Here is a 27,361-nt window from a genome sequence, read left to right on the forward strand (position 1 = left end):
GCTGCCAAAGAGCGGTACGTTCAGCAATATTTTGAAAAGGAAGGGATCCGTCTAGAGCCGGGGAACATAACTGTAAACCCCGCCAAGAGACAAATGTCCAAACTGATTTTAAACAGTCTGTGGGGTAAGTTTGGGGAAAGAAATAACCGTCTAAACACAACCTTGATTAAAACCCCTGAACAGTTTATAGAATTTATCTTTTCCAAACAACATGCAGTATCACACTTTCAATTCTTAAATGACCACGTGGCACAGGTCCAGTGGAGGGCCCCTAAAGATTTCCCCACCAAACAGGGAAACGTTAATGTTTTCATAGCGGTTTTTACCACGGCTTACGCCCAGCTTGAACTGTACAACTTAATGGATCAGCTGCAGGAACGCACGCTCTATCATGATACTGACTCTGTAATCTTTGTCCCCAGGCCAGGGGATTGGGTCCCTCCCCTCGGGGACTACCTTGGGGAGTTAACGAGCGAGCTAGATCCTCAGGACCACATAGTGGAGTTTGTTTCAGGGGGTCCTAAGACTTACGCATACAGAACGGCTGCGGGTAAGACCTGTATGAAAGTTAAGGGTTTCACTCTGAACCATTGTAACAACAAGCTCATTAACATCAAGTCTCTGACGACCCTGGTACAAAGTTTTGTAACCGAGAAAGACGCGCCTCCTCGCGAGATTATTACAGCCGGAAATCAGATCTATCACAATAAAAAGGGGTACACATTGGAAAATAGATCACTAAACAAACGGTTCAGGGTGGTGTACAATAAAAGAGTGTTGAAGACTGATTATACCACTCTGCCTTATGGATATTAGCAGTGGTTTTGATAACAGACTTCAACACCCTTTCTCCTGTATTATAGCCGGTCCCTCCAATTCGGGTAAGAGCTATCTTATAAAGAACATCATAGAAGATGTGGACGCAACCGTGTCCCAAGCTCTTGACAACATAGTGTGGTGTTACTCTTGCTGGCAACCTCTCTACGATGATTTGGCATCAAAAAATAATAATCTGAAATTTGTGCAAGGTCTCCCCGCCTCGTTGTGTGACGATGACCTGTTCCCGCCCGGACAAACTAATCTAGTGATCCTTGATGACCTGATGGAGCAGGCCGGTGACAACAGTGAAGTGGAAAAAGCTTTCACAAAGTACACTCATCATAGGAATTTAAGTATTATTTATTTAGTTCAAAATCTATTTTTTCAAGGTAAAAAAAGCCGCACTATTAATTTAAATGCCAATTATATAATTCTTTTTAAAAACCCCAGAGATAAACTACAGGTCACCGTCTTGGCTCGTCAAATGTACCCTAACCAGACCAAATTCTTTTTGGAGGCATTTGAGGATGCCACCAAAAAAACCTACGGGTACTTGATTGTGGACTTAAAAGCACAAACCCCAGAAGACTTTCGCCTCAGAACAGGTTTGTGCCCGCCCGATTGGCCGGCAGTGTATGTGCTAAAGAAAAGGAAATAAATAAGAATGTCTGTTCGGATTAAAAGAAATCTGCCGCTTTTGCAAATGTTATTTGAGGGGAGCCCGCGCCATAGGAAAGCTGTGCTGGCAGGGGCCCCCTCGGATTTGATCGAGACCCTGTGTGAAATAGCTTTTAACATCTTACGCGGTAATATACCCCTAACCCCTTCTCAACATTCTAAACTCAAAAAACAAAAAGCGGTTATCAAGATCATCGCTAATAAGAAGTATTCTATTAAAAGAAAAAGAAAGAAGATTAATCAAACCGGAGGTTTTATAGGACCGCTGTTGAGCATAGCCGTGCCTTTCCTAACCAGTCTTCTAGCTTCCAGAGTGGGTTAATAATGGAATATGCTCAGAAAATGTTTTTGATCCCTCAGGAGCAGCTTGAGAAACTGAGAAAAAATGTTGTCGGGCCAGAGCCCATTAGACAAACGGCCGAAAACAACCTGGACTCTGAAATGAAAGCTATACTGGCCAGGGCCGATTTAAATCAGTATTCCAAAGCCCAGATGTATAGCAACACGTTACAGCGCTACCTCCGTCTGGTTAGACAGGGTGAAAAAGATCAAAACATTTTAACTTTAACCATGGCCTCTCAAGAAAATGGTTCTGGGACTGATGCGGGGGGTACGGTTGATAAAGATGTTGCGGTGCCCGAACCTGTTGAGAGTTCAGAGGGAGATGTTGTAACGGATGTTTTGAGAAACATGCCGGCCAGAAGCAAAAGACATGCAGAATATATTCTGCACAAAATGGTTCAGAAACCGCGGGTAACGACTTGGAATGAACAGGGTGAATTTGTTTTTAAAGGACAACTGATCAAAGGTTCACACATGTTTGATTTGTTGAAGAGTGTCACTAGCACTAATAAGGTACCCGATAGTCGCCGACCTGTAGGCTGGAATGCTTTCCTACAGGCGATGGCCTGTCTGAACATGCCCCAATCAACAGTCCCTAACCAGGAAACGCGACAAAAAATCCGTCTGTGTAAAGAGGTGGTGACTGATCTGACGCCGATATCTCATTACTCTGACCGTGTTGAGCAACCCTCCTCAGGATCTATCCATCGTTGGGAAGCTTATTAATCTCATGTTTTTATTTGTCTCCCCTGTAAATAAGGATCCGACAAACAATTTTTTTATTTTTTATTTTTATTTTCAAATGTTGTACATTTATTTATAACATAACCCTGCTTTGTATAAGATTTGTGTTGAATAAAAACAAAACTAATGATTCAAAGGCTGTTTTCATTATTTTTTCACTTTAACACGCATGACATCTTTTAAAATCCTCACAAGAACACCCCATCTGTATACATGGCTGGCTAGGGTCGTAAGTAATTGTGTTATAAGGGGGGGTCCACAGTGTCCTGACAAACTCTGCCACTTTTTTATCATTTTGGCCTAAATCCTCACTGTACAAGGACATAATATCGGGGTATGACCTTCCTTTAGATCTATGATATAAGAAAAACACACAGTGTTGACCACAAGTGAAGGTCTGAAGACTTTGTACTTGACGACCGCTGTAAATGGTTTCTTGACAGTTGTTGAGCAGAAAGTTATTGATCTTCCGAGGGAAAGGTCTGAAATCCGGGGGGTTTCCATAGGAATCAAAAAATTCCCCACGGCGGTCCTCCCTTAGATAAATAGCCAGCCAATGTTCTCCGGGCATATTTTTAGGGTGTGTGTTGATTATGTACATTGCAGGTAAATTCTTGATCTTAAATTTAGGCAGCTGGTCGCAGGCGTAGACTCCTTGAAACACTTTCCGTGAGCCGTCCAGGGCATTCATGATGTGGTTGAGCTCTCTGGTGTTCATTTTAATAATAATCATACAGAACGTTTCTCCTCTGATTCACCTCAATAATGTTGTCAAACACAGCATACACGACCATATTTACAGTGCGTGGTAGAGGCTGCTTGAAACGCATCTCCAAACGCATATTGCCCGTCTTCATCAGTGAAAAATGTTGTCCACACTCTTCGTCAGGGGTCAGGTTGAAACCGTACAGGGTGTAACCGCTGCAGTATTCCCGGCGATCGATCAGCAGAGGTTGATCCTTGAGATGGCGACCCGTAGCCAGTACTAGACTGTAATATTCACGAACCGCGTTGCCGTTTTCAAAGTCAGGTTGAAAAGGTCTGGATGGAACCTGCACACCATCGACGTACAGTGCTATAAATTCCGCGTTATAATGTTTAAAGTTAAAGGGGTTCTTGTTGTAAACCCCGGTAAATGCATCATTATCCACGAGACCTATAATAACCTGTTTTGGGAGCTGGCCTAGAAACAGATTTTCCTGGTTCATCACCCGTGTCCCTGCGGGGATACTGTGGACTTTCATATAGACTCTTTCGATCGGGTACTTGGCGTTTGCCGTCATTAAAGCCTGCGCATGTCCTAGTTTAACCGCCGGGGAGACGGATACTTTTTTCACAAACAGCGAGGCCGATAATATGGTCAGTTTATATTTTTCAGTATCAGGGGTCATCAGACAAAAAGCACTTTTACTACGGATCATTTTAATTTTAATGTCTACCCCGTTGAGCATGAGTTTTTCTTGGAAAAATATGTCTGCATGAATATGTCCCATTAGCTCAAAGGTCCTCCCTTCTGTTGAAAAGGCCGTTCTTTTTTGCAAACCCTTATTGAGTCCCTCTGGATCCTGGTCGTCCATAGCTTCCGGGGTGTCTTTGAAGAAAAGGCCGGGGCTGAACTGTTTGCTTAGGGTCTCCTCACTATAATTAAGGATACACTCCATCATGGCCCTATAGGGGTAAGTATTGCTGCTTTGACTAATGAGCCGATCTCCCAGGGTCACATCCACCTGTGAAAACATGGTGGCCACCGGGTAATTGATGACCCCAGCGTTGGCCGTCTTCTCGATTGCATCGCCATCCTCATCAGTCACTTTACAGTTCATTAAAATAAATGTGTTATTCAAATCAATATAATCCTCGCCATTGCCAGCAATAAAAAACTCCAGAGGGGCCGTATCTGAAATTGCGGAAAGAGGGGGTATCTCTACATATATGCTCTTATCTATACTCGTTTGAGTGTATGGAACTGTAAACAGATCCAGTTCTGATTTGACGCATTCTTCCGATAGACTGTGGACAAAAGACATTTTTAAAAGATGTATCCTGAGGCTCTATTTGTCTTTCTTTGAGACTTTCTTTTTGCAGGTTTTTTCTTGTGCTGCTTCCTTCTCCGAGTGTTTCCACGATATGTTGGAGAATGAGAGCTTCTTCGTTTTTTGTTAGCCACGGATCTTCGTCGCCCTGGTGGACACATACTGTTTCTTCTTTTACCCCCCCTCCTCGCCATTACCATGAGACCCGAACCCTCCTGCTGCTCATGGCTAGCTGCCCGGTTCATAACATTGGTGAACACGTCACTAACAATATTTTTAGCCGCTGATTTCAAGTGGGGTCTGGCTATAGCAGAGCCTCTCTTAAGCAGGGGTACGGCCATTCTAAAGAGACCACGAAAGAGTCCTCCTAGACCGGCTCCATACATTGTGGGGGCTCCTACAAAACCGGGCAAGCCGTTCACGGCTTGCATCTTGTAATAATCCACATAGGCGCTAGGATCTACATAACCCCTCGAGGTAGCCATTTTAATAATGTACACACTGTTTCAGGGGTCGAAAATGTAGTTTGACAATAACTTTACCGAAGCGGAAGGGTACGTTGATATTCTGATCCGATTTTACTTCGATCGTGATGTTGTCAAAGTGGGTCTTTGAGACTGGTACGTAGTGTGGCTTGTCATAAGTAATTGTGACCATGTCATTGCTTTTACCTTTAATAAGTACATTTCTCAAAAGGGGGACATAGCTATCCCCGACCCTCTGGTGTGTTATGATATCCGTATACACATAAAGAGTGTAAAAGCCGCCACTGATGTCAGCCGGGAAGGGTGCCACCACTTCTGAGAACCTGCTCTCTGTGTCAGAATAGAACCCTAATATACGCCCCAGTTGTCCTTTGGTTTGAATGCTAATACCAGGTTTTGACACCTTGTACACTCTGTTTTTAATAGGGTTGTAATATAGCTTGATGTTGGGGGTGCCTTCTGAGAACTGTTTATGCATCTCATCTAATATTGTATCCACATTGTCATAATAACCTCCTTGCATCGTGAATGTCCATTGACTCTTTTTAACATCGTCAAAAATGGCGAAGGTGGCATCCTTATCTTGTAAAACAGCCCAAGTGTAAGGATACTGTATTTCCGCCAACCCCACTTTCCACGACCCCCTTAGATCTATAGATTTTCCAAATTGTACCGTGTAACTGGATATTTCATTTTTAGGGTATATATCGAGAGAGGCGTTACTGGGTAGAGTCACGTAGAAGCCTCCTGATTCCATCTTGAGTATCGAAAGTAATGACCCCATCACACCAGCGGGCATGTTGTTATAAGGCTTGAATATCACAAACCTGTTGTTCCGGGACCCAACTATTGAACTTTTCAGGCCATCCAAGCCATTTCACCAACACATATTTTTTCTGGTTCTGGGTTTTCTCAGCTAATATCTTTTCAACTCTGTATACAATGTCTTTACCCACAATAATTTTTTGTAACTCGGCTTCATAAAACGTTCCTTCTATATCCTCCCCGTCATAGTCTTTTAACCGGTACACGGGGGGGTCTCTAGCCACCTGTTCGGTAACTGTAAAATATTCGTCAGAAAATGTTTGTTCATAACCTTTGGCAAAAGTACTCCTTAGCTTTGAAATGCGAACCACATCACCGATGTTGAACTTATAAGTAGTTTTCCCCTTCTTAATAAATGGGCCGTATAATTTTTTATAGACCTTAAAAGAATTACTTTGATCAACATCTATAGGCTTCATTTTAATACTGGCGTGATACCCTTGGTTGTAAGCATCGATAAAATCCTGAACTTTATCAAAATACTTGAACGTGTTGACCGCTGTAAAATATCTCCACATTTTGGTCTTTATGGTGCGGTTAAACCTCTCCACCACCGATGCCTTAAGCTCATTACCGGTGGTGAAATGATGTATTTTGTGTCTCTTCAGTAGATTCTGAAATTCTCTGTTGAGAAACTCTTTTCCTTTATCAGTCTGCAGTTTTTTAGGACATCGTCCCTGGGACAATATATCCTCAAAGGCCCTTGTCACCGCCCGACCTGTTTTATTATGTAGAATGCGAGCCCAGGCATATTTTGATAACACATCGATACACATCAACATAAATTTGTGACCATTGTTATGTTTTGATAAATTTGACATATCGACTAGATCCATTTGCCATTGTGAGTCTATGTCAGTTGCATATACACGGTTTCTTTTAAAGTTAATCCTGAGAGGTTTATGTAAGGTATAGGCGTCTTGTTCCCGTAACCATTCTGAAACAACCACATCATTAACCTTCACGCCGGCCTCAGCGAGTCCTCTTTGAAAACCCTTCTTACCCGCCAAACCCCCAATCTTGGCTGGGTTGTAGTATAGTTCATGCATTTGGGGAGCTTGCCGAGTCATTCTGCCAAATAAACACACAGACCCACACTATGCGCAAAGTTTTTATACAAGGTTTTTTATTCAACTTCAGGAGAGCAGATACCCCTTTTTAGACATTTGAGAAAAGTATAACATACACAACAATTTTTTCTACGGTCCAGACAAAAAGAAATCAGATGATTGGTTACTTGATCTATATCAACAAATACCTGTTTCTTTATCTTGTAGGCACACACCTCAGTTACATATGTAAATAAAACAACAATATGACCTATTTTAAAAGTAAACAGAGGGGTATTAAACATGCTCAGTAAAAGGTCATACAGATGTTGATGAAATGGCCTAATATCATTCTTGGCCCCCTTGAGCGCTTCATCCCAGTGTTCGTACCCCCCGGTCTTTGTTACAGCAACCATTAACTTTTCCAGGTTTGAAAGTTGATCCTCATCGATGGTTAAATCTGTAGAGAAAAGGCTCGCGTTGGCTACTTTTCTGTCAAGCACATGGTGTAATAGCGCTCTCAGGTTAGCTGCAGAGTGTTGATGACAGAACCAGTTGCAGCAGCAGTCCAGAACATTCCCCATGTTCAAAGTCCCTTAGTTCAGGTCAGAGTCTGAATAAGTGGCGTAGATGTCGAATTCTTCGTCGCTGCCCCCAGCTTTAACTTCTTTACGGAAGAAATAAGCTTTTAGCTTGCCAGCGGTTTTTCTACTTGGCTCATCCAGGTCATTGAGCAGCTGCCCAAGTTTCTCTATTATAAACGGCTCCTTTTTCAGCTCCAGCAAAATCTCATCTATGATTTTCTGGACTTGTCCAGCAGTGACATGTATGTGGGAGTAAGACAGAGCCTTGATTAGTGCCGGTTTCAGCCACGGTTTGTTCAGTCTTCTGTAAAACACGTTGAAATAGAACAGGAAATAGTAACGGTCTGGTTCAAACAAACAACTGTGTCTCAACTGACTGGGGTGATTCACTTCACACCCCCGACAGACTTCTTTCAGAGCTCGGTCGATGAGAGCACTCAGAATATACACCAGGGTGCTTTTAACCACTCTGCTTACTTGGACACCTACCCCGGGCATAAATCCTGCGTCTTCATCACGCCCCCGAGACCGTCCGATGCTCATTGGGTCGCCTGGTGGTTTGTGGGGTGTTTCTACATCCATTGGACTGACCCCCTCCTGAGACGCACAGACGGTAGACAGTTCGGCAAAATCGAGGCCCTCCATGAGCTCCAGAGGCTGGGGATCCCCGAGACTCATTTGGACATCCATCGCTCCGCATGTTGTTTCGTCCTGAGGGACCGGGGTCTGAGGTCTTGGAGGGTAACCGCAGTCAGAGGGTTCCGGAGTGTATACAAAATCTGGGGAATAGAACCAGGGGTGATCCCGGGTTTGAAGAGGCCTGTAGAGCCTGTCGACGTCCGCAGCTTTCGGGTAAGACATTCTCTTTAATTTTAAACCATGAATGAATTGTTGCGCCTTTTATCCTATCTCTTCACTACGTCACGACACACCGCCCTCTTAGAAGAGAGTAGACCCTGAGCCGTCAGACCCCCCTCCAACCCCCCACAGGTCGTCTGTTTTATCATCGTCGTCGTCATTCAAGGGGGATATATAATCCATAATCCAGCATATTCTCCTTCTAACAGAATCCAGTTGTGAACATTTGGTCAAGATGTCAAAACCATCATTTATACAGTTTATGACCTCTTTCAAGAACGGCCAGTCCACGGCGTCAAACATAATTTCAGTAACCTGTTGTTCTGGATCCTCCACAACCCATTCAATAGGGTTTGTAATCAGGGTACTGCTAAACAAACCTTACGATCAGTAGTTAGAGATAGACTCTTCACCACTGTACCGTAGTTCTGCAAGCTTTCCCATTCACAGCTTTCAAAACTCTGAGTCGGAGACTCCGTTTCGCCTTCTCTTGGACCCTCTTGCAAGCCTTCTAGAGTCTTATCCACAAGCCCCAGGTCTCTCCATGCCATCACCTTCAACCAGTCCTCAAAAGAGTATTCAATCACCGTCTCAAAAGGTTCCAACGTACCCTCCTTCTCTCCCAAAGCAAAAAGCTCCACTCCAACATAGCTGGGATCCCTTTTAAAGCGGTAACCCCGTCGACCCCCCCAGAACAACACCCAGGAGCGTTCAATCTTCAAATTGGTGAGTACAGGAACCCTTGCCCGGGATTGTTTCTTGCGGGGTTTCATGTTGATGTCGCTAGACATGTTGAAGAAGCGGGATGTTTCAGATGCTGAGAATTAAAGAGGTATTGCCTAAAAGCAGCGCGGGGTCTTAAATAGAGAGGAGAGTTTCGGGGCGTTGCCTTCAGGGGGGGGGGGGGGGGTCTTTATGGGTGGCCATGTTGTTCAGGGTTTTAGGGGTGTACACTTTCTGACGGATATGACGTAGGAATAATTAAGGAAATAACTCTAAAATCACGCCCCCCAATTATGACGTAGGAATATTAATAAGCTTAGGACATACGTCATAACAAAATAGGCCGCGCCCAAAAAACCCTACTATCTACTCACAGGTCCTAGGGGAAGAGCAACAGATCCACCTTCCCTGAACGGGAATCGAACCCGGGCCGCGGCGGTGAGAGCGCCGAATCCTGACCACTAGACCACCAGGGACGGCTCCGGAAGTGACCCGCCACACGCAGCACTCTGGGCGCAACTTGGCTCACTCTGGACTTGGCCGTGCGACAGAGCGAGACGTGTGCGTAGAGCAGAAACCTTCGTCACGGGCAAGAGGTGGGCAGCCAGCTTGGTTCCATGGTGTAATGGTTAGCACTCTGGACTCTGAATCCAGCGATCCGAGTTCAAGTCTCGGTGGGACCTGGGGCCCTTGGCAGGGGCAGCGGCGGTGAAGCGGTGGTCTCCCTGCGTGAGGGCCTGTGTCTGCGAATAAGGCCTGTTTATGTTCCCTCTTGGGAGGCTTGGAGACGAATTGGCGAAAACTCCGGGTCGGCCTGGTGCGTTCATCTTCCTGGTGGTGACCGCGTGGCTTAACGGAGAAGAAGGTGCCTGTGTTGACAGATTACAGATAGATTATTTCCCTTCTTGGAAATCATCGTTAAAGCGAAAAGGAACTTTGTAAACCAGCTAGCTTGGAAGCAACCACGTCAGGGCATTCTTTCAGTGAGACCTCGGTTTTTTACAAGCACGAGTGAAGCTTTAAAAGAAAATGACATAGAATGTTTGCGGCCGTTCATCCAATCAAAAGGTGCATGCCCGAGTCCGATTGCGGTCTGTCTTCCCTGGGGGCGGGGGGGATTGTGTTTTGTGAGATCCGGGGGAGAATCATGAATCATGAACTCCAAACTGTTAAACTTATCTGAACTTCGTCGCAGAGAGGCCTCTCTGGCTTCGGGCTCAGATAACAGCACACGGCACGAGGTCCGTGTGGTTTGGAACAAAGGCAGTCCGGTTCGGCTTTGTCCAAGAACTTCCACTCAGTCGATACACCTGGAAGTTGGGGTTTCGCGAAAGTAGAGTCGTTTCCAAACAGATTTTCCACTGGTTTGAAGGCTCCAAGGTTGTGCACAAAATCTTCTCGGCAAGCAGGGTCTCTCACCGTACTTACTTGAAGACAAAGTCTTTGAGGAAAGCAGGGCCGTGTTTGTTCCAAGGGTCAAGTTTCTTAAGACTCAAATAGCTATTTAAATGACTGACACTTTCGTATACAGTCGACTTAGTCAATTGTCCAGCTGTAAAACTCCACTGATCAGGTGGGCACAGGCGGGCAGCGCAGTCTGTAAAGTTCTTTATTTAATAAAGTCCTTTAAAAGAATTCTTCGTACGGCTCAATCTCCTTCTCCCAGTTTAACTCTTCTGTTGCCGGCAAAGACTTAGTTGGTTTCTGGTTCCGGTTCTGGCAACAGAGCTACAGGTTGAGCTGTGGCAGCGAGTTACTGGTTCAGGTGAGAGAGAGCGAGAAAGACTGTCCGCTGTTCCTTATAGTCTGTCAGATCAAGAGGTGATTGGTTCTTGAGTTTTTGAGATTGGATTTCGGTTTCAGCCCCCAGTGTCCTATTGGAGGGGGGCTTGATTTATGACTGATGTCAATCCATGCCATCTTTTGGAAATGCCGGTTGGCCTGGGTTCGTAGCTCTATGTCGGGATTTCGGCTCTCGTCCACTTCAAAGAGTTTTTATCACCTACAGGCCCCTTTCTCCAGACATCTCATAGCAGAATTCCAAACTATTTGGCCTCTTCTTGGTGCCATCCTCCCCAAAACTGTCACTTTGATGCAAACCACTTCCAAGCTGATGAGCTAAGGGAATCTGATAACTTTGGGGGGGAGAGGTTTTCTTTAGATCAGTGATTCAGCTCAGAGCCCAAATGCTCTTATCCAAATACACCCAACATAACGCTACAATGCTAAGCGAGCGCTCTACCACGTGAGCTAATCCTCAGGGCTCTCGGTGAGGCCGACCCCCACTTCTTCAGTCTTTAAGTGGCACGTCGCGAGTAAGTCCTTTCCTGCGCTTCAGGCAAGCTTGCAGCCAACTGCGGACGACATTCCATCCTCGGTGGCAGCCATCGTGCCGCAATAGAAAAGGATTGTCATGAGCAAAACTTTCAAAGTGACCGAAAAGATCACGGCCCGTCGTGTGATGTGATTTACATGAGCTCCAGAAACGTTCATGGACATATGTATATAAGTAAGGATTAAATCACAGATAGAGAGAGAGAAAACACACCATACAGGTCCTAGGGGAAGAGCAACAGATCCACCTTCCCTGACCGGGAATCGAAGCCGGGGCGCTGCGGTGAGAGCGCCGAATCCTGACCACTAGACCACCAGGGACGGCTCCGGAAGTGACCCGCCACACGCAGCACTCTGGGCGCAACTTGGCTCACTCTGGACTTGGCCGTGCGACAGAGCGAGACGTGTGCGTAGAGCAGAAACCTTCATCACGGGCAAGAGGTGGGCAGCGGGCTTGGTTCCATGGTGTAATGGTTAGCACTCTGGACTCTGAATCCAGCGATCCGAGTTCAAGTCTCGGTGGGACCTGGGGCCCTTGGCAGGGGCAGCGGCGGTGAAGCGGTGGTCTCCCTGTGTGAGGGCCTGTGTCTGCGAATAAGGCCCGTTTATGTTCCCTCTTGGGAGGCTTGGAGACGAATTGGCGAAAACTCCGGGTCGGCCTGGTGCGTTCATCTTCCTGGTGGTGACCGCGTGGCTTAATGGAGAAGAAGGTGCCTGTGTTGACAGATTACAGATAGATTATTTCCCTTCTTGGAAATCATCGTTAAAGCGAAAAGGAATTTTGTAAACCAGCTAGCTTGGAAGCAACCACGTCAGGGCATTCTTTCAGTGAGACCTCGGTTTTTTACAAGCACGAGTGAAGCTTTAAAAGAAAATGACATAGAATGTTTTGCGGCCGTTCATCCAATCAAAAGGTGCAAGCCCGAGTCCGATTGCGGTCTGTCTTCCCTGGGGGCGGGGGGGATTGTGTTTTGTGAGATCCGGGGGAGAGGTGAGGTGGCTTTCTTTGGTGTATGCCAGAGGTCCGGTGAGAGGTTGTCTTTTACAACTGTCCCTCAGTCAATACCAAAAACAGTCCCTGCCAATCTGGGAAAGCCATTCAGTCCACAAACAGAGTTTTGACAAACATCCTGCGGGCTTTTTCTCCACCGTTTGATCCTTTTATCGTTGACAGGAATTTCTACAGGGTACGTCCCGAACAGGTGCCTCAATGGCTGTTTGCTAGCTCGATAAATCTAACTTGCTCGGTCTGCATACTATCTTTAATCTAAAACATCATACAGTCTCTTCGGTCTGACTTCGGATCGGAAGATTGAGGGTTGGAGTGCCTTTGCGGTCGTTCCTGGGGTTACGACGTCGAAGCGGCATCTCGGTCGTTTTTGGGGAACTTCGGAAGGGCCAGCCGGCGTGCTAATGCTGCAGCCGTCGCCGGCGCGTTGTGTCTGATAACCTTACGGCAAACAGGCAATGCCTTGCGCCTGTGTCTGCGGCAAGAAAAGTGAGCGACTCTCCCCCGAAACCGGGGCACGAGCGCCTGAGGCCTTGGAGAATGCGGGCATCGATCCCGCTGCCTCTCGCATGCTGTAGCGTAAGGTACACTTATACATTTCAATTAAAGAAGTGAATTTATAGTATCACCTTATCACGAATCCTGGAATCTTGTAGAACTCAATTTCTGTAATAATTGGACGCAGACACCAATTCCAAAGATATAAATTGTCAAATGTATTCAAAACAAAGACTAAATGTAGCACTACACTAATTATACAAAAGGGAAAAACTAATTACAATTCAACTCTAGATCAACAAATCGAAGACAAATCACTTCCGTGACCAAAACAAAGACCATGGGATCTCATATGATAACACAAATCGTTAAACAAAAAAGGTTATAAACACATTGACTACAATACCGGTTAGTAAGACGAAGGTGAGTCTCTCGTTAGTATTATTAGTCAGACATTAAATAACTACGCAGGTTAGTATTTATGTCAGGTAACTTCTCGTTACATATATATCAGTCTCATTCACGTTTAGGTGCCGAGAAAGATCCTATCATTACTTGTTACCACAATTTCCCTTAACTGATTATTATTCAATGATTAAGGATAGGCAGGGCCACCAATAATCTAATGTCTATTAACTTGTGTCAATTTCAGACTAAACAGTTAAACAGGAATGAGAAGATATTTCTCGGCGTTGACAGATTTTATTTCTAAAATTATCAGCAAAACAGTTTAATGCAACACACATTTATATTTAAGAAAACTAAATGATATTACACATTCTAGAGTTATGAATCACAGATTAACATTTCTAATTGATTTCTCAAATGTCATGAATCATGAACTCCAAACTGTTAAACTTATCTGAACTTCGTCGCAGAGAGGCCTCTCTGGCTTCGGGCTCAGATAACAGCACACGGCACGAGGTCCGTGTGGTTTGGAACAAAGGCAGTCCGGTTCGGCTTTGTCCAAGAACTTCCACTCAGTCGATACACCTGGAAGTTGGGGTTTCGCGAAAGTAGAGTCGTTTCCAAACAGATTTTCCACTGGTTTGAAGGCTCCAAGGTTGTGCACAAAATCTTCTCGGCAAGCAGGGTCTCTCACCGTACTTACTTGAAGACAAAGTCTTTGAGGAAAGCAGGGCCGTGTTTGTTCCAAGGGTCAAGTTTCTTAAGACTCAAATAGCTATTTAAATGACTGACACTTTCGTATACAGTCGACTTAGTCAATTGTCCAGCTGTAAAACTCCACTGATCAGGTGGGCACAGGCGGGCAGCGCAGTCTGTAAAGTTCTTTATTTAATAAAGTCCTTTAAAAGAATTCTTCGTACGGCTCAATCTCCTTCTCCCAGTTTAACTCTTCTGTTGCCGGCAAAGACTTAGTTGGTTTCTGGTTCCGGTTCTGGCAACAGAGCTACAGGTTGAGCTGTGGCAGCGAGTTACTGGTTCAGGTGAGAGAGAGCGAGAAAGACTGTCCGCTGTTCCTTATAGTCTGTCAGATCAAGAGGTGATTGGTTCTTGAGTTTTTGAGATTGGATTTCGGTTTCAGCCCCCAGTGTCCTATTGGAGGGGGGCTTGATTTATGACTGATGTCAATCCATGCCATCTTTTGGAAATGCCGGTTGGCCTGGGTTCGTAGCTCTATGTCGGGATTTCGGCTCTCGTCCACTTCAAAGAGTTTTTATCACCTACAGGCCCCTTTCTCCAGACATCTCATAGCAGAATTCCAAACTTTTTGGCCTCTTCTTGGTGCCATCCTCCCCAAAACTGTCACTTTGATGCAAACCAGTTCCAAGCTGATGAGCTAAGGGAATCTGATAACTTTGGGGGGGAGAGGTTTTCTTTAGATCAGTGATTCAGCTCAGAGCCCAAATGCTCTTATCCAAATACACCCAACATAACGCTACAATGCTAAGCGAGCGCTCTACCACGTGAGCTAATCCTCAGGGCTCTCGGTGAGGCCGACCCCCACTTCTTCAGTCTTTAAGTGGCACGTCGCGAGTAAGTCCTTTCCTGCGCTTCAGGCAAGCTTGCAGCCAACTGCGGACGACATTCCATCCTCGGTGGCAGCCATCGTGCCGCAATAGAAAAGGATTGTCATGAGCAAAACTTTCAAAGTGACCGAAAAGATCACGGCCCGTCGTGTGATGTGATTTACATGAGCTCCAGAAACGTTCATGGACATATGTATATAAGTAAGGATTAAATCACAGATAGAGAGAGAGAAAACACACCATACAGGTCCTAGGGGAAGAGCAACAGATCCACCTTCCCTGACCGGGAATCGAAGCCGGGGCGCTGCGGTGAGAGCGCCGAATCCTGACCACTAGACCACCAGGGACGGCTCCGGAAGTGACCCGCCACACGCAGCACTCTGGGCGCAACTTGGCTCACTCTGGACTTGGCCGTGCGACAGAGCGAGACGTGTGCGTAGAGCAGAAACCTTCATCACGGGCAAGAGGTGGGCAGCGGGCTTGGTTCCATGGTGTAATGGTTAGCACTCTGGACTCTGAATCCAGCGATCTGAGTTCAAGTCTCGGTGGGACCTGGGGCCCTTGGCAGGGGCAGCGGCGGTGAAGCGGTGGTCTCCCTGTGTGAGGGCCTGTGTCTGCGAATAAGGCCCGTTTATGTTCCCTCTTGGGAGGCTTGGAGACGAATTGGCGAAAACTCCGGGTCGGCCTGGTGCGTTCATCTTCCTGGTGGTGACCGCGTGGCTTAATGGAGAAGAAGGTGCCTGTGTTGACAGATTACAGATAGATTATTTCCCTTCTTGGAAATCATCGTTAAAGCGAAAAGGAATTTTGTAAACCAGCTAGCTTGGAAGCAACCACGTCAGGGCATTCTTTCAGTGAGACCTCGGTTTTTTACAAGCACGAGTGAAGCTTTAAAAGAAAATGACATAGAATGTTTTGCGGCCGTTCATCCAATCAAAAGGTGCAAGCCCGAGTCCGATTGCGGTCTGTCTTCCCTGGGGGCGGGGGGGATTGTGTTTTGTGAGATCCGGGGGAGAGGTGAGGTGGCTTTCTTTGGTGTATGCCAGAGGTCCGGTGAGAGGTTGTCTTTTACAACTGTCCCTCAGTCAATACCAAAAACAGTCCCTGCCAATCTGGGAAAGCCATTCAGTCCACAAACAGAGTTTTGACAAACATCCTGCGGGCTTTTTCTCCACCGTTTGATCCTTTTATCGTTGACAGGAATTTCTACAGGGTACGTCCCGAACAGGTGCCTCAATGGCTGTTTGCTAGCTCGATAAATCTAACTTGCTCGGTCTGCATACTATCTTTAATCTAAAACATCATACAGTCTCTTCGGTCTGACTTCGGATCGGAAGATTGAGGGTTGGAGTGCCTTTGCGGTCGTTCCTGGGGTTACGACGTCGAAGCGGCATCTCGGTCGTTTTTGGGGAACTTCGGAAGGGCCAGCCGGCGTGCTAATGCTGCAGCCGTCGCCGGCGCGTTGTGTCTGATAACCTTACGGCAAACAGGCAATGCCTTGCGCCTGTGTCTGCGGCAAGAAAAGTGAGCGACTCTCCCCCGAAACCGGGGCACGAGCGCCTGAGGCCTTGGAGAATGCGGGCATCGATCCCGCTGCCTCTCGCATGCTGTAGCGTAAGGTACACTTATACATTTCAATTAAAGAAGTGAATTTATAGTATCACCTTATCACGAATCCTGGAATCTTGTAGAACTCAATTTCTGTAATAATTGGACGCAGACACCAATTCCAAAGATATAAATTGTCAAATGTATTCAAAACAAAGACTAAATGTAGCACTACACTAATTATACAAAAGGGAAAAACTAATTACAATTCAACTCTAGATCAACAAATCGAAGACAAATCACTTCCGTGACCAAAACAAAGACCATGGGATCTCATATGATAACACAAATCGTTAAACAAAAAAGGTTATAAACACATTGACTACAATACCGGTTAGTAAGACGAAGGTGAGTCTCTCGTTAGTATTATTAGTCAGACATTAAATAACTACGCAGGTTAGTATTTATGTCAGGTAACTTCTCGTTATATATATATCAGTCTCATTCACGTTTAGGTGCCGAGAAAGATCCTATCATTACTTGTTACCACAATTTCCCTTAACTGATTATTATTCAATGGTTAAGGATAGGCAGGGCCACCAATAATCTAATGTCTATTAACTTGTGTCAATTTCAGACTAAACAGTTAAACAGGAATGAGAAGATATTTCTCGGCGTTGACAGATTTTATTTCTAAAATTATCAACAAAACAGTTTAATGCAACACACATTTATATTTCAGAAAACTAAATGATATTACACATTCTAGAGTTATGAATCACAGATTAACATTTCTAATTGATTTCTCAAATGTCATGAATCATGAACTCCAAACTGTTAAACTTATCTGAACTTCGTCGCAGAGAGGCCTCTCTGGCTTCGGGCTCAGATAACAGCACACGGCATGAGGTCCGTGTGGTTTGGAACAAAGGCAGTCCGGTTCGGCTTTGTCCAAGAACTTCCACTCAGTCGATACACCTGGAAGTTGGGGTTTCGCGAAAGTAGAGTCGTTTCCAAACAGATTTTCCACTGGTTTGAAGGCTCCAAGGTTGTGCAAAAAATCTTCTTGGCAAGCAGGGTCTCTCACCGTACTTATTTGAAGACAAAGTCTTTGAGGAAAGCAGGGCCGTGTTTGTTCCAAGGGTCAAGTTTCTTAAGACTCAAATAGCTATTTAAATGACTGACACTTTCGTATACAGTCGACTTAGTCAATTGTCCAGCTGTAAAACTCCACTGATCAGGTGGGCACAGGTGGGCAGCGCAGTCTGTAAAGTTCTTTATTTAATAAAGTCCTTTAAAAGAATTCTTCGTACGGCTCAATCTCCTTCTCCCAGTTTAACTCTTCTGTTGCCGGCAAAGACTTAGTTGGTTTCTGGTTCCGGTTCTGGCAACAGAGCTACAGGTTGAGCTGTGGCAGCGAGTTACTGGTTCAGGTGAGAGAGAGCGAGAAAGACTGTCCGCTGTTCCTTATAGTCTGTCAGATCAAGAGGTGATTGGTTCTTGAGTTTTTGAGATTGGATTTCGGTTTCAGCCCCCAGTGTTCTATTGGAGGGGGGCTTGATTTATGACTGATGTCAATCCATGCCATCTTTTGGAAATGCCGGTTGGCCTGGGTTCGTAGCTCTATGTCGGGATTTCGGCTCTCGTCCACTTCAAAGAGTTTTTATCACCTACAGGCCCCTTTCTCCAGACATCTCATAGCAGAATTCCAAACTATTTGGCCTCTTCTTGGTGCCATCCTCCCCAAAACTGTCACTTTGATGCAAACCACTTCCAAGCTGATGAGCTAAGGGAATCTGATAACTTTCGGGGGGAGAGGTTTTCTTTAGATCAGTGCTTCAGCTCAGAGCCCAAATACTCTTATCCAAATACACCCAACATAACGCTACAATGCTAAGCGAGCGCTCTACCACGTGAGCTAATCCTCAGGGCTCTCGGTGAGGCCGACCCCCACTTCTTCAGTCTTTAAGTGGCACGTCGCGAGTAAGTCCTTTCCTGCGCTTCAGGCAAGCTTGCAGCCAACTGCGGACGACTTTCCTTCATCGGTGGCAGCCATCGTGCCGCAATAGAAAAGGATTGTCATGAGCAAAACTTTCAAAGTGACCGAAAAGATCACTGCCCGTCGTGTGATGTGATTTACATGAGTTACCAGAAACGTTCATGGACATATGTATATAAGTAAGGATTTAATCACAGATAGAGAGAGAGAAAATGCACCATACAGGAGTAGATAGTAGGGTTTTTTGGGCGCGGCCTATTTTGTTATGACGTATGCCCTAAGCTTATTAATATTCCTACGTCATAATTGGGGGGCGTGATTTTAGAGTTATTTCCTTAATTATTCCTACGTCATTTCCGTCAGAAAGTGTACACCCCTAAAACCCTGAACAACAAGGCCACCCATAACCGGTTGTTCTTGTTGTTCTTGTTGGTCAACTGTAGAGTGTGAATGGGTCGGCTCTTCCTGTAGTGGTTGGGGGTCTTTTTTAAATATACATGTAAGGGGCCCAGGTCTTAACAATGCCATTTTGAATAGTGCGTTTATCATATTCACACTGTCTCTGTCTCTGTCTCTGTCTGTCTCTCTCTCTCTGTCTCTCTCGTTCAAGCATTTTATAAGATCAACAAGTTCTGTTGTCTGTAATGGTCCCAGGTCTTAACAATGCCATTTTGAATAGTGCGTTTATCATATTCACACTGGCTCTGTCTCTGTCTGTCTCTATATCTCTCTCTCTCGCCCAATCATTTTATAAGATCAACAAGTTCTGTTGTCTGTAATGGTCACAGGTCCTAACAATTCCTGTTTTGCATAGGGTACTTATGTTAACCCCAATGTATATGGCTCTGTCTCTCCCCTCAAATTTAATTAAAAATAAAATTTAAAAAAAGAGAGTGTGTGTGTGTGTGGGTGTTTGTCGGTATAGGTTAATTGTTTTTGTAAAAAAAAAAAAAAAAAAAAAAAAAGCTGTGGTTATATTTTATCTCACACATAATGTGTTCATTCGTTTTACTTAAATACATTCTAGGGTCTTAAAGCTCATAAGAGTTAGACTTAAGATAAGGATATGTTTTTAAGGTATTTTAGCAGGCTCAATCCCTGATGATAAGGAATCATTTAAAAAATAAAAACAACTGATCACTCAATGCTAAATAGATCACAACACTCAAGGCTAAATCACTCACACCACGGGGGACGGGGGTGGGCTCAGACAAACGTAGGCATGGCGTGTGGTCTCAAAACATTCAGAATACTTTTAAACTATATAATTTATAAGCTTTGTAAAATAAACCCAAATATCTCTTTTGTGGGGATAAACGCTGTTCTGAGTAGTTTGTGACTTGTTTAATACCAAACAAAGCATCGCTATTAAAAAAAAAAAAAAATCACTGGAAAAGCGCTACTTATTTTAGATCTTTATAGTTATTTTCTTGGCTCAGGTTGTTTTTTAGCGCGTATAAAGGCCTGAAATATTCTTAGTGTTTATTGACTATAGGTCTTGATGCTTAAAAATGTTTTTTTGAGAGACCAAAAGGTTCTAATAAAAGTTTAGAGTAGAGAGGAGAGAGATCGTCGCCATCTTGGTTTCTATTTGAAATTGATGCAGGGTCATTTTATTGGTTGGTTTTGATATGTTAATTGGTAACAGGACGGCACAAAGGCCAGCCCAGAACAATGCCTTACAAGCAGATCCGGCATCCGGCCATCAGTATAAGTATGAAGGTCTGGTCTTCAGCTCGACAGACTCATACTGACCTTTCGATTTAAGCCTAAAGATCAACAATGTCCGGAAACAACATCAACGACTTCGATTTAAACGAGTTTTTAGGTAAGTCTTCAGATTATTTTCATTGACTCAGAGCGGGTTGTGGGCATGTATTGTAAATAAGGTTATAACATCTGTTTTAAGTTCTGTAAAATTATTTTTCAGCCAGTCAACAGGAGTTAATTCCCAACGCTGAGGAGATCATCTGGAACAACGACGGTAAGATTTTTGTGTTTGCGCTCAAGGGTTCTTATGTATGGGTGTGTGGTTGTGTTTTGAAGCGGCTCATTAGAGTTATGAAAACGTTTTAATATATATTAATGGCGGTCTCTTTAATTACACAGAAACTATCGAAAGGCCTGTGATTAATGTCTCCGAGGATCAACCAAGAGAAGTGGTTGTCCCTAGACAGGCTGTCTGCCGACCGGGTAAGAACTAAACCCCTGTTTGTTTGTATAACGTTTCTGTAAGATGTTTGAGGCCCGTCTTGTTAATTTAAAAAAATATCCTTTCTAACAGTATTAAGAAACGTGGTTCGAGACAACGAAAGGCCTTCCACAGCGAGGGCTTGTTTAGTTTTACCTTCGAGAACCGTAACCTTTCAAGAATCTGAAAGGCCGTCAGCCCCTGTATCTGATAGCGGTGAGTATATATCTGCCGCTTGTAAGAGGTTAAAGCTTTTTATAAAGCGGGGTGGTTAAAGGTTAAACATGTCTCTTACCTTCACAGAAGTGCAAAAAGCTAAACCAGCTGAAAAACATAAGAAACGATTATTCTTTGGAGGTAAGTAAGATCTTTCAAACTTTAATGTTTTTAAAAGGGTTTTGTTTGCCCGTTGAGGGCTAATATTTAAGCGAGGGGTGCCCATTTCCTGTAGGTCTTGGGGGTTCTGGGAAAGATCTTTAGAAGTCCGGACAGGTCTAGGCTTGTTTCTGGGGCATGTGTTTAGAAATGACCGATTGCCCGACCGTCTGGTTAGGAAGTAAAGCTGTCCGAAAGGTTTTAGTAAGTTGTTTGGCTTATCTCCCGCAATTATACTTCTGTTTTAAAGTGGCTGTAGGAAAAGGCTTGAAGGTGTTCATTGTATTTAATATTTAAACAGATCGTGAAAACGTTTGTGAAACAGGAAGTCCCGGGATCAGGAAGCGTTTACACTTGGAAGGTTCGTTTAAAAATGAAATGTGGTGTGTGTGTGTATAAAAAGTGTTTTATTAACAATATTACATTTAAGAAACAGTTTATTTACAGAGGCTTCTCTGTTTTACATTTATTATCAAGTCCTAATAAATATATTGTCTGTAAATAATAAGGCGTTGTAGTGAATGTCTAAGCCTATTTTCAAAGGTCTAAAAAAGCTAAAGGTTTTGAAGGTCCTGGACATGTTGTTTTAAGTTTGATTTCTGTCGCCGTTTAAAGATGTAAATGTAATGTATATTTTTATTCTTCCCAAGACTCTTGGGATAGTCATTCTGTGGATGAGCTATTGAGGACAATTACCCCGTCTAAGTGGGATCAAACATCTTCCCCGGAGAGATCACCGAGAGGATCCCCCACGGTGGTCTTGGAGACCCCCCAACATCTACTCAGGCCACAGCCTTCTGGGGGTAATTCAACAATCCAGATTCAGCCCGCCGCATTGTCGGGCGGAACAAATACAGGCAACCAACAACCTCAGGGTTGACACACCACCCAACGACGGACTGGTTTCAACATCGTCCCCCCAGCCCCGTTTCTTGGCTACAGAAACGCTGAACAGTACACCGCGATTGGCCAGGGTGTCACCGCAAAGGCCTTCTTGGTCTCCGTCCGTGAGTATACGCTCGCTCCCTGCCTCCTTCGACCGAGATTTACCGGAGCGACCATCCTTTGCAGCTGAGCCAGGACACCATCCCCCGGAGCTACTTCCTGAAGGTCGGCATGAGTTGCTACATACCTTGTTACTAAATCAAAGACTTGTGTTAGTGGGGCAAAACCTTGTGATAGAGAGCCAAAACACCCTTATTAATACCCTTACTAACGAATTGTACCGTATTTAATGTTTTAATAGATACAAAACGCCTTACTATTGTGGGTTGTTGGAAAAATAAAAAATAAAAAAAATGTCCGGACTTGGTAAAAGAACTCACAAACTAAAGGATTATGAACAAGTTAGGGCCCCAAAAAGACCTTCCCGAGAGAACACCCTCGGCCCTGTTGTGAACTCCTCTGATGTCCCAATGAACCAGGAACTATTACAAATGATAAATGATTTAAATAACCCCCAATCACCACCGATAGAATGTGAATTACCAGACTTACCGTGAACCCCGACCTGTTACAGATGGTCAATGATCTAAATAACCACCTCCCAACGGTAGCGCTTATAGAGGTTCAACCCCTAGTTCACCCCGATTTGTTTGAAATGGTGGAGGCTTTGGAGACGCTACCCCGACCAAATTCTGCCCCTATTATAAATGATTTGAGACAATTAGAACACAGTACGGCGGCAGAAGCAGCCGTCACTATAGAGGAGGGTCTTGACATTAACCGGGTGGATATCTTTGAAGGACTTTTACAGGCTTTAAATGAGCCTCCTCAAAAAGGGGGTTTTGTAGATGTCAGCGGTGGGGGTGTTCGGAATGTGGAGGGTTCTGAGACTGATAAGGCTGTGGATGACATGCTCTGTGAGAATGTAGGGGTTGAAGGCTTTGTTCAAAATGATGATGTGTCCAAAAGTACCAGTGATCCCGTGATTATAGATAGACCGGCCTATAACAATTTTGAAATGATTCAGCGTTTTAATTTTGCAGAACTTTTAAATTGTGACAATTATGCAGAAATATTTGTCAACATACACGAGGCCTTGCAAAACATGCTTGAACAGGTTGCTGAAAGGGTCAGACCTCGAGATGTTGTACAGTTAGAACTCAGAGGGGATGATTTGTTTAGCAACCTATCTGTAATGCTGAGTGGAGATAATTTAGATGTTGATGAATTTCTGGCTAAAATCGAAGCGTTATTGCAAAGTAACGCATCCATCTTAGCTGATGAAAGTCTGTCTCTGGTAATGAATGTGGTTCCTAACCCTGAGGGTGGGGCGCTTAGAAGACTGTCGAAATGCTTGAAGAACGACATAATTAGGAACAAGCTCAGGCAATTAGTGGTGAGTTCCAATGGGGACAATAAGCTCTGTTTTGCTTACAGTTTAATAAAACTACTCACCCCCGACATGCCTGAACCCCAAGCTATGCAAGAGGCTTTAATGCTTCATCAGAGGGCCGGCTTAAACTCTCAACAGATGGTTGCCTTTTCAGACATTGCCATGTTTGAGGAGTTGTTGTCTTTAAAAATTGTTGTGTGGTACCGTTGTGAGGTAAAGGAAGTATTTGTGAAATTTCAGACACATCCTGAAACCCATACACAGACACTGTTTCTCTTCCTAAGTGATAGTCATTACTTTGGAATAAAGAGTTTGACGGCTTTTTTGGGTTGTTCGTATGTTTGTCATTGGTGTTATAAGGCCTTCAATGATAAGCTTAAGCACCGCTGTGACGGTTACTGTAACGTCTGTTTCAATCCGCAATGTCGTAAGGGTTTGGCCCCTACCATCCGATGTAAAGATTGCTTAAGGATTTGTCTCTCCGCGTTCTGTTTTTCCGAACATAAGGTGCAGAGGGCCGCTGCTGAGGGGGTTAAAAAACGGAGTTATTGTGATCAAACTAAATATTGCCCGCAGTGTTGCCTCCAGTACCGTTTTCATGAGGTTAAACCACACAAATGTCTGGAACCGAGATGTAGGATCTGTAATGCGGATTTAACCCCGGGGTCTGAACACCAGTGCTTTATTCAGCCGGTTAAAAAGGAGCCGCCGCACAACCGGTATGTCTTTTTTGATTTTGAATGCCGGCAAGAAAACGGGGTCCATGTTGCTAATTATATACACTGTATTGACATGTTGGATTGTGAGTGGTCAGCTAGCGGTGAGAGTTGTGTCAGGGATTTCTTTACGCGGTATCGCGGTCCAAAATACCTCAATTACACATTTATTGCCCACAATGCTAAGGGTTATGATTCTTACATATTGATGAAGTATCTGGTGGAAAATGGGGTGACCCCAAAAATAATAGCTCAGGGTAGCAAGATCATGTGTTTCACCAACGAGGCTTTCAACCAACGTTACATAGACTCGTTAAATTTCCTCCCCATGAAATTGAGCGCTTTGCCTAAAGCTCTGGGTTTTGAGGCTCAGAAGAAAGGTTGGTTCTGCCATTTTTTTAATACTAAGGACACTCAAAATTATCGAGGGTCCTACCCGCCCGCCTCTTATTATGGGGTTGATACTATGATGTCTCATGAGAGGGAGGAATTCTTTAAATGGTACAATACGGTTAAGGGGGGTGTTTTTGATTTCCGAGAAGAGATGGCCGCTTATTGTAAAAATGATGTGGAGATCCTTAAAGAAGCCTGTTTGCGTTTCCGCACCGAGGTTATCAACACGTCGGGTCTCGACCCTTTGCAAAGTGTGACCATAGCGTCTCTCTGCATGAAAATGTATCGATCCAATTTCTTGCAGAAAAACACTATAGCGGACACCACTTCTGACAACTATCGTGCTAGACAAAAGAACTTTTCGACTGTCTCCATACAGTGGCTGGAATATCTGAGTGCCCGGGATAACATCTTCATCAGACATGCTTTAAATCAAGGGGAAGTCAAAATGGGTCCTTACTACTTAGACGGTTTTAGCGACGTGTCCGGGCGGCGTACCGCTTATGAGTTTGCTGGTTGTATTTACCATGGCTGTCCTCAGTGCTTCGACCCAAACACCTTTAACCCCGTAACACAAAAACTCTGCGGTGATATGTACTATGATTTCCAGGAACGAATTGAAACTTTAAAAAACACCTATGGTTTGAATGTACTGGTGATTTGGGAACACGCGTGGACGACCCTGAAGCAACAGGATGTGGAGGTACAACGGTTTATGGAAACCTTGGACTTTCCTGAACGTCTAGAGCCCAGGGATGCGTTATTTGGGGGTCGTACCAACGCCCTCTGTTTACATTATGAGGTAAAGGAGGGTGAGAGAGTAGATTACTATGATTTCACCAGTCTGTACCCTTATGTCAACAAGACCAAAATGTACCCGGTGGGGCATCCAACCATTGTTTATCGTGACTTTCTCGAAATCGGACAGTACTTTGGTTTGATCAAAGTCACCATGTACCCTCCTCGTGAGCTGTTCCTACCCGTGTTGCCTTACAGGTGTTCGGGAAAATTGATGTTCCCTCTGTGTAGAACGTGTGTGGAAACTGAAAATCAAAATACCTCTTGTCTGCACAGTGATGACGAGAGAGCGCTGACGGGTGTCTGGTGTAGCATTGAGCTTGACAAGGCGGTGGAGAAAGGTTACAGAGTCGGTAAGGTGTATGAGGTTTGGCATTTTTCTGAAAAATCTGATACTCTTTTTGCTGAGTACATTATGACCCATCTGAAAGGGAAACAGGAGGCATCGGGCTATCCCTCATGGTGTGTTGACTCCGCTGCCAAAGAGCGGTACGTTCAGCAATATTTTGAAAAGGAAGGGATCCGTCTAGAGCCGGGGAACATAACTGTAAACCCCGCCAAGAGACAAATGTCCAAACTGATTTTAAACAGTCTGTGGGGTAAGTTTGGGGAAAGAAATAACCGTCTAAACACAACCTTGATTAAAACCCCTGAACAGTTTATAGAATTTATCTTTTCCAAACAACATGCAGTATCACACTTTCAATTCTTAAATGACCACGTGGCACAGGTCCAGTGGAGGGCCCCTAAAGATTTCCCCACCAAACAGGGAAACGTTAATGTTTTCATAGCGGTTTTTACCACGGCTTACGCCCGGCTTGAACTGTACAACTTAATGGATCAGCTGCAGGAACGCACGCTCTATCATGATACTGACTCTGTAATCTTTGTCACCAGGCCAGGGGATTGGGTCCCTCCCCTCGGGGACTACCTTGGGGAGTTAACGAGCGAGCTAGATCCTCAGGACCACATAGTGGAGTTTGTTTCAGGGGGTCCTAAGACTTACGCATACAGAACGGCTGCGGGTAAGACCTGTATGAAAGTTAAGGGTTTCACTCTGAACCATTGTAACAACAAGCTCATTAACATCAAGTCTCTGACGACCCTGGTACAAAGTTTTGTAACCGAGAAAGACGCGCCTCCTCGCGAGATTATTACAGCCGGAAATCAGATCTATCACAATAAAAAGGGGTACACATTGGAAAATAGATCACTAAACAAACGGTTAAGGGTGGTGTACAATAAAAGAGTGTTGAAGACTGATTATACCACTCTGCCTTATGGATATTAGCAGTGGTTTTGATAACAGACTTCAACACCCTTTCTCCTGTATTATAGCCGGTCCCTCCAATTCGGGTAAGAGCTATCTTATAAAGAACATCATAGAAGATGTGGACGCAACCGTGTCCCAAGCTCTTGACAACATGTGTGGTGTTACTCTTGCTGGCAACCTCTCTACGATGATTTGGCATCAAAAAAAAATAATCTGAAATTTGTGCAAGGTCTCCCCGCCTCGTTGTGTGACGATGACCTGTTCCCGCCCGGACAAACTAATCTAGTGATCCTTGATGACCTGATGGAGCAGGCCGGTGACAACAGTGAAGTGGAAAAAGCTTTCACAAAGTACACTCATCATAGGAATTTAAGTATTATTTATTTAGTTCAAAATCTATTTTTTCAAGGTAAAAAAAGCCGCACTATTAATTTAAATGCCAATTATATAATTCTTTTTAAAAACCCCAGAGATAAACTACAGGTCACCGTCTTGGCTCGTCAAATGTACCCTAACCAGACCAAATTCTTTTTGGAGGCATTTGAGGATGCCACCAAAAAACCCTACGGGTACTTGATTGTGGACTTAAAAGCACAAACCCCAGAAGACTTTCGCCTCAGAACAGGTTTGTGCCCGCCCGATTGGCCGGCAGTGTATGTGCTAAAGAAAAGGAAATAAATAAGAATGTCTGTTCGGATTAAAAGAAATCTGCCGCTTTTGCAAATGTTATTTGAGGGGAGCCCGCGCCATAGGAAAGC

At 44.5% G+C, this 27,361-nt stretch overlaps 4 non-coding genes across 4 annotated transcripts; 3 read left to right on the top strand and 1 right to left on the bottom strand.

The window, feature by feature from the left end:
- Nucleotides 1-9,544: 9,544 nt before the first annotated feature.
- On the bottom strand, nucleotides 9,545-9,616 carry trnae-cuc (transfer RNA glutamic acid (anticodon CUC)). The gene has a single exon. It is a non-coding gene; the product is annotated as a tRNA-Glu (tRNA).
- Nucleotides 9,617-9,751: 135 nt separating this feature from the next.
- trnaq-cug (transfer RNA glutamine (anticodon CUG)) lies at nucleotides 9,752-9,823 on the top strand. The gene has a single exon. It is a non-coding gene; the product is annotated as a tRNA-Gln (tRNA).
- Nucleotides 9,824-11,930: 2,107 nt separating this feature from the next.
- Nucleotides 11,931-12,002, top strand: trnaq-cug (transfer RNA glutamine (anticodon CUG)). The gene has a single exon. It is a non-coding gene; the product is annotated as a tRNA-Gln (tRNA).
- A 3,452-nt stretch (nucleotides 12,003-15,454) lies between these two features.
- trnaq-cug (transfer RNA glutamine (anticodon CUG)) lies at nucleotides 15,455-15,526 on the top strand. The gene has a single exon. It is a non-coding gene; the product is annotated as a tRNA-Gln (tRNA).
- Nucleotides 15,527-27,361: the final 11,835 nt, after the last annotated feature.

The sequence above is a fragment of the Amia ocellicauda genome, unplaced genomic scaffold (genome assembly GCF_036373705.1).
Source record: "Amia ocellicauda isolate fAmiCal2 unplaced genomic scaffold, fAmiCal2.hap1 HAP1_SCAFFOLD_125, whole genome shotgun sequence".
Classification (NCBI taxonomy): Eukaryota; Metazoa; Chordata; class Actinopteri; order Amiiformes; family Amiidae; genus Amia; species Amia ocellicauda.